The 8,237-nt window shown below is 43.4% G+C and overlaps 1 protein-coding gene across 1 annotated transcript in view; it reads right to left on the minus strand.

The window, feature by feature from the left end:
• The window catches only part of WWOX (WW domain containing oxidoreductase), a 984,564-nt gene that overhangs the window by 601,787 nt on the left and 374,540 nt on the right, over positions 1–8,237 (minus strand). The window lies entirely within an intron of this gene.

An 8,237-nucleotide genomic window follows, 5' to 3' on the forward strand; every position in this document is an offset into this window, starting at 1 on the left:
ACCTTCAAGGCCATCAGATCAGCAGGAGCCCGAAGCAATGCCTACTTCTCTCTCCTTCCACCCGCCCCCTTCCAGGACTGATGGAATGGGGCCCCTCCTCTGGGTGCTCTGAGCCCACTCCTCTGTTCCAGCTAGCTCCAGAACAACACGTTAATGACCAGGGCCGTGGATGCACCAACATACTGCTGTGGATGCTCTTTCATCAAAATTATAAGAGGCAGAATGGCCTACTAGATGTCAGAGGCAGATCAGATGATACATGTGTTTTACGACCATAAAATATAATGTTCCAATCAAATGATAAATCATGCTTATATGATTTTTATATCTCCGTTTGGAAGGAAAAGAATTACACTTCCCCCCCCCCCCCAGACCTTTTTCTTAAAGCAATGCTGATCTTCCTAAAGCTTCGGGTGACTCTCAAACCGTGGACGCCCTGGGTCAGAGACACCACAACTGGGATCGAACTGGCTGGGGACGAACTGTGAGAAGAAGAGGAGGAGTAACAACTTCAAACATGAAGCAGGGTCTGCCCCTGGCTCCAGGCTCCGGACAGCAAAAGTCTCTCTCCACCACACCGCTGTCCTTGCTCCCTCTTGGGTCCAAGGGGCAGAGAAGATTGTTTAAAAAGAGAGAAAAGGGGTTTTCTTCATCAATGCTCCCTACAAAATGTGCTGGAGGCTCCAAAGCATTTTGCGCCTCAATTCTGATTATAAAATAAGAACCACAAGAACTATTTCTTGCAGGCAAATATTTTCTATTTGGCTTTCTATTAAAAAATGCGTATTATCAGAAGACATTAAACAACCCGTGTATTTTAACCTCCGTTAATAGACGTTACATATTATTTCTTAAAATGCTAATAATTCATTAGCTAAGTGACAAATGCGGAATCAATTAAATGTTACTAATTAAGTTGGATTATAATGAAGAGAGATGGAGAAGGAAGCATCTGATGGAAAATAGTTTTAAACAACAGCAACAAAAAGATCATACACGGCTGCATTGTCCATAATGTCTGGTTCCCACGGCAGGTGTGGTTATGACAGTTTCCCTTAAAAACCAACAATAACAGTACCTTAGCAATAAAAATGGTAACTTTATAAAGAGAAGGAAGCCCAAAGAAGGGAATCAACTCAAGTGCATCAGAGATTTACAAAGTGAGGTTTACAGGCTAAGAACACAGTTCACGTTATTTGATGTTGACTTGATAACCACGCAAATTGGAATTGCCACAATTTAATGAAAGTTCCCGTGTGAAACACAAGAAATACAGACCTAAGTGAATTGTGCTTGAGTATGCTAGCAAATGTGAATAAAATACTCAAAGAAAGAAAAAAAAAACCCATTGGTATTTCTTACAGAGGTGCTGTGTTCTTACCTGCAATTTCTTGCCCACACTCTCCCGTTCCTGATTGTATTCTGGGCCTCTCATGAGAGCCTGGCCTCCTGCAGGGAATGTGCATGCAGCTGTTTCCTGATGCCCCCGAGGGTCATGTTCCCATAAATCAGACGCCCCCATGCTGGACACCATGTATGAAGGAACACGTAACGTATTTCTATAAAGAAGACGGGCTGTGATGTGCTAAAGTCATTTCCACTTACTGAAGGCCATCACGTTATGAAAAACAAAAAAGTCTTTTCACCCATGATGAAGAAAATATATTATGTAAAAATAGCTCTTCCCCCCCCCCCCCCCCCCCCCCGCATTCAGACTGTCCGGTGGGAATTAAAATACCACCACCCGGAGAGAGAATACAAGCATTTAAAATGCACAAGGACAGACTAGGGTTGCTACTAAGCCAGTGACCTTCAGCTCCCCAAACATTTATGATTCAGTAATTACCGGATGGTATTATTACTGATGCCTCTGCTGCTTCCTCTCTCTTAGAACCGTCTGAATACAGCGGGGTGAGTGGGATTCTCAGCATCTGCTGGGGGCTACCGTATCCAGTCTGTAGCTGTCTACTCAATCACCTTGAACTTATACATAATGGTATATATTAAACACTACAAAATTAGCAGTTTGGGCCCTTTGGTTTAGATATGCGGCTTCAAATGAAGGTAGTAATCCTTACCATTATTATTACTATAGTCAATAAATACAGATCGGCAAGCCACTGCTCAAAAAGGGATTTCGCACTTGATTTCTGCTCGTACCAGCGTTATATTTTAACCCTATCAGATATTCGATTCAGACACCTGACTTTATTATCCTGAGCTCTCGACTTGTAACCTTGCCTGTACTTTTTACCAAAGCTAGCAGGAGCATCTCATCTGCTCAATTACTTATTAGTGTTGCTATAGAATACCATTTCCTCTTGCGGCTGATAAAATATTAATCAAAAACAGGAACTGAGCGATTTCCCAGTGTAGATGTCTTCTAATGGTAATACAGGGAGTCAAAGAGAAATCTGGAGGTCATATAATAGCTTCTGAAGAAGGCCAAGAAGAGTGACATCGGAGTAGAAGAAGAGATTACAGGCAGAGCTCAGGGGCTGGGTGAGTTATCGCCATTCCGCACAGAGGGAAACTTCCAGAAATGCGAATGGAGGGGACTGGTTCGAAGAAGCTAGGTCTCAGAGACACTCAAAGAATAAAGTTTTTGTTTTTCTGTAATACAGAGTGGGCCTTCAGTAAACCAGAATGCTATCTTGAGTTAACCAGAATTTCGGAGTTGTTGCTCCAACCCTCATATTTCAACTCCTTCCAGGTCTCGTGAATCTACTTCCTGCCTTGCCCAAGACAGCATGGAAAGGACGAGTGAATCTCAGAACAACTTCTGAATATTGGAAAATGCCTTTTATGTCTTCCCTTCTCCTCTGGTCTCCTCTGTGTGGAAAAAAACACGGGCCTCAGACATTTGTAACCCACACTACCACTCACCACAAGGCGACTTGTTGGCAAAGTACTTAACCTCTCCGAACCTCAGGTCCTTGGAAATTTGCATAATTTGCTGTGGGTTTCAAATGCTCGCTTTCCCCATCTCCAATACCCAAACTATATACACATCAATAAAACACAGACAAATATCCACATCCCCTACAAACTAACCACCACCAGCCACACACACACACACACACACACACACACACACACACACACACACCAGTTTTCAGAGATGCAGATTTCAGGGTAAATTGCATTTTCATGTGGGCTTATTATATTTTAAAAAGTAACGTTCTGGGGCGCCTGGGTGGCGCAGTCGGTTAAGCGTCCGACGTCAGCCAGGTCACGATCTCGCGGTCCGTGAGTTCGAGCCCCGCGTCGGGCTCTGGGCTGATGGCTCAGAGCCTGGAGCCTGTTTCCGATTCTGTGTCTCCCTCTCTCTCTGCCCCTCCCCCGTTCATGCTCTGTCTCTCTCTGTCCCAAAAAAAAATAAATAAACGTTGAAAAAAAATTTTTTTTTAAATAAAAAGTGACGTTCTTTTATTTTTTTAATGTTTATTTATTTCGAGAGAGAGAATGAGAGGGGAGAGAGAGAGCAGGGGACAGACAGAGAGAAAGGGAGAGGGAGAATGCCAAGCAGACTCTGCACTGTCAGCACAAAGCCTGATGTGGGGCTCGATCTCAAAACAGTGAGATCATGACCTGAGTATACACAGTTGGACGCTTAACAGACTAAGTCACCCAGGTGCCCTGAGGTTTTTTCCCTTAAAGCATTGACTCAACACTACCTAATACTTTGAGAAGAACTCTTTAAGGTAGGCATCTTAATAATACCAACAAAATAATTGCAAAACCAATATGATGACTCCCATTCTTTGGGTAACACTTATTCAGAGTCTGTGTTACATATACTAATACATTTAATCTATTAACCTGTATGACAGCCCTGTCACACAAATAGAAGAACTCAGTCCAGTTTTTAAAAAGGAGGCCTGAACAGCAGATGGATGACTCGCCCAATCTTGCTCGGCCGGTAGACAGTAACACCAGAACGTGAACTTGGACCGTGCCTCATAACTAGCTCTGTCTCTCCCACGTTCCCCCAGGCTGGTTTCCCCGGCAGCATCTCCATCACAGGCCATTCTTCTCCATGAAAAAGTTCTGTTCTACAAAAAACAGGAGCCAACGGTAAGCTAGCTACTTTCTAATACCGGGTGCAAAATAGGTGTGCATAACTTGTGGCCTTCCCACCTGCTTCTTCATCCCCAAATATTGGAATCCAACAACTTCCAGACATTAAAATCAATTAATACTGTGCTATGCTGGTCAAATGACTCTTTTTAATGTGTGTTCTCTTAATTACCATCCACTTTTACATCTAAAAAATTTGCTCTCGGTTGACTGTTTCTATCAAGATTTTTGGCTCTCTTCAGCACAATCCATTAGATTGACAAAAATCCATTTTACAAATGTAGAGTCTGGCCCAGCAATCCCACACCTGGGAATCCATCCCACAGAAATAAAAGCATCAGTCTGACTATGAACAAAGATGCTCATTGTCTCCCCACTTGAGGCCAGGTGGGAGTGCAGGCAGAAACCTTTAGAATCCAAATGAATGCCCTTTAACACATTCAGTATGCAGAAGAAGTGCATGAATCATGGTATGTCTGCATCATGGAATATCATACTATAGTCGGACGAGAAAAGAAAGATACAGAACAGCATGCAAAGAAGGAGTCCGTGTGCAGTCAAGCAAAACTACCAGAAAGGTGACCTCTCAAAAGCCCCAAATACATATCTGGATGTATATGTGCGTGTACACCCATATGTAGGAGATAAAAATACGAGGGTAAAAAATCTTTCGGAAGGCACTTATGAAATTGCTAGTATGTTTTACTTTAGTTAGTAGAGGGGTTGGGTGTGGGGAGGGGGAGACACAGAGGGTGGCGTAAAGGCAAAAAAAAATGATAAAAATGAGCATCCTAAGGTTGAATATTCACACAACAAGGCACTTACTGCTAAAAATAAGAAAGAGCAAGAGAAGAGCCACGTGGCCCTCACTGTACCCTGCGTTTACAGAAGCACTTTAACGCTTAAAACTTTTCACCCTTTTCGCCCACCCTGGGCGCCTGGGTGGCTCAGTCGGTTAAGCGTCCGACTGTGGCTCAGGTCGTGATCTTGAGGTTCGTGAGTTCGAGCCCCACAACGGGCTCTGCGCTGACAGCTCAGAGACTGGAACCTGCTTCGGGTTCTGCGTCTCCCTCTCTCTGCCTCTCCTCTGCTCGCGCTCTCTCTCTCTCTCAAAAATAAATAAGCATTAAAAAAAACAAAACCTTTTAATCCTTACAATTTGATGAGGTCAGTTATAATGTGATCCCCATTACATGGGTGAGACAATGGAGGCATAAGAGCCACACAGCTAGTAAGGAGAGCTGAGCAGTCTCACATCAGACACAACAACCCTACGTATGATCTAACTGGTGAGATTTAACTGGAAAGACGACTAAGCAAAACTTGGATTTAACCAGTTTGCTGAGTGGTTTGAAACCCAGCACAGCAGATAGTGATAGCATTGTCAGCTGATGCCTGCTCGGCGCAGCGACCTCTTCCCACACTCGGGAAGGGCCAGGTAGGACTCACAGGCCACAGAGCAGCGCGAACGTGTCCACTGAAAGCAGCCACACCAGGGACGCAGTCCGTCACTGCCGCCCTATTGAGGGCAGTCCTGTCTTGAAGCCAAAGCGTTGCTGGACTCGGGCAAGGGACACATCTCTCTGAAGGTAGGGACACACTCATCTTTTGACCAGAATCCTTCTTCCTGGCCAGTGGGGATCCGTATCCACTTCTCTGCAAAGCACTCCTGCCAGGGTGGGGGCTTGCCAGCTGCAGCCGGCCACTGTCCCCCTAGGGTCTGACACAGAGCCTGGTACATAGTGGGCATTCAGTAAATACCTCTTAAATGAATGAAACCTAGGTGCTCAGGAAACATGTGCCATTAATACTAAAATGATAAGTCTCTACCATGTAAAAATGGAAAACTTACTCCTAAGGAACTGTGTTTTATATAAAGATAACATGAATCACAATAACTACAGCAGAAACAGCAATGCCAAGTATCACATATTAAGCTCCTATTTAACAGGCACTTCTAGACCCTGTATGTATATTGCATGTGAATCTTACAAGAATATCGGAAAGTACCTATTATTATCTGTTCCCAGGCAACCTGAGGAAAGTCTAATTACCTGGTTCAAGGGCAGACAGCTAGTAAGGAAGGCACTGGGACTCAAACTCCAGACTCTTCCTTCCCTTTTTACTCTGTCTCCACGCTCTGCACACATATGCTCACTCACTAATACAATTAAGACTAAATAATAAGGTATGCTAGTCACTTCATTTAAAGTTAGGCATTCAGAACAAGAAGTGGGGCGGGGGAAGCTACACAACACGGTTCTTAATCCAAAGTAAAGCAAACCCAAAGCAAATTAAGGAGAACCGTAATGTGACTTGTGTTTGCCTTTTGACACCTGTTACAACATGTACTCGGGGCACAGGCTTCTCCAGCCGAACCTTCTCCACTTCCAACAGACAAGAATCACAGAGCGTGCTGAGGACGCTTGACAGATGTGTTAATGCAGGGGGATATTTCAGTTTCCATCCTCTTTGGACCACAGCATGACAGTTACAGAATTCAAATCCATTTGTATCCCCCGTTGAATCCCACATAATTCAGCAGACATTCATTATGGTGACATAATGATATCACACAGCCATAAATACATATGCTAAGAGTCGAACAAGACATTCATATTTAAACATAGCTGGAAATAATTTCAATTCCGGCGATTTTCTATTGCTCATTCTATTACTTTTCAGTGGATGCTTAAAATGTTAAAACACAGTAGGAAACCAAGAATACAAGAATGAAGGTGTGTGTGTGTGTGTGTGTGTGTGTGTGTGTGTGTGTGTGTGTCATAGCTTCTAGTTTGGCAGGTAAAGGAATTTGGGTATCACATTACTTCTGATAAATATTTTGTTTGAGGAAAAGGTAATTTAATAATAGATGAGAAGCTCCTTGATATGTCAATTTCAGAAGAATCATTCACATTGCTATAGATGCAGTCCAACATTTTAATATTCTGAGATCTCTGCTTCAAATCTGAAGGACAGTTGCCCTGATTTCATAAATAAGAAACGCACGTAACACTTTTCCCACATAACTTGGAATAATACATAAAGCAAACAAATAATGCAGTTAAAATTAAAACCCCTTGAAATTCACCATTCCTAAAGAGGGGTGAAATTATTTCTCAAGAAATCAGACCCATGCCTCCAGAAAGCAGCAAGCGGGGAACTCAGATATCATAACACGAATAATGACAATGTTAATCTCGATCTTTTCCTCATACTTCTCAACTGCAGACAGAGGAACACGTCTTCAGCCTCGATGATATATCCATTAACAGCTCTCTTCCCAGAGTATTCAGACACCTTGCAACAGATTTTTGAATTATTTAAATGGAAGTGGCATTAGAAAACCCTCATGTTTAAATTATGCTAAATAAGTATTCTTTCGGCTGGACTTTTGCCTGTGCAAAAAAACATATATTCTGCAGGCACGGAGGAAGGGGCACAGAGGAATCTGAGGAGATGACGTGACGGAGAACGACGTTTGGGGAACACGAGTGCACATACAAGTCAAGTGTGCAGGACAGTCTCGATATCCGGACGTTCTCGAGGGAACAGGAGTCTGTAAGTTTACAGAGATGATGTCAATTTTCTCAAATGCTTCCAAATGTCCAGAAAGCTATGAACATGAGAATGTAAAGTAGATGGAGGTCCAACTGCAGTAAATCATAGAATATCCATACTATGGAATATTATGCAGCTATTAGAAGAAATGAGTTAGCTCTTTATCTGCTGACCTGGAGGGACGTCTGCGATGTATCGGTCAGGGAGATAAGCAAGAGGCAGTGCAGGGTACATACGGGGGAGGGTTCTCGTAAAGGCAAACAGAAAACCTTCCCTACATTTGCAGCAGATGTCCCTTTAAGGACAGAAGAGCTCAGAGAAAGGTGGCAGAGAAACTCCTGGTGGACTGTCGGCCATGGTCAGTGGGCTACGGGGACAGCTTGAGGACTGCAGACAGAAAGGGCGAGGGCATGAACTTTTTTTCTTGCTATTCGTTTGCATGGTGTCACAGACTGTGGTAAGCACATGGTATTATTTAATTTGTAAAAAAAAAAAAAATTAATGAAAGAGAGGGGGGTTGGAGGGCAGGGAGGGAGGGAGGGAGGGAGAGAGAGAGGCCTATCAAAGCAAAAATTTCCTGCTGGGCAAAGATGGTT

Source organism: Puma concolor, chromosome E2, assembly GCF_028749965.1.
Source record: "Puma concolor isolate L17-30 chromosome E2, mPumCon1.1.hap2, whole genome shotgun sequence".
NCBI classification, from domain to species: domain Eukaryota; kingdom Metazoa; phylum Chordata; class Mammalia; order Carnivora; family Felidae; genus Puma; species Puma concolor.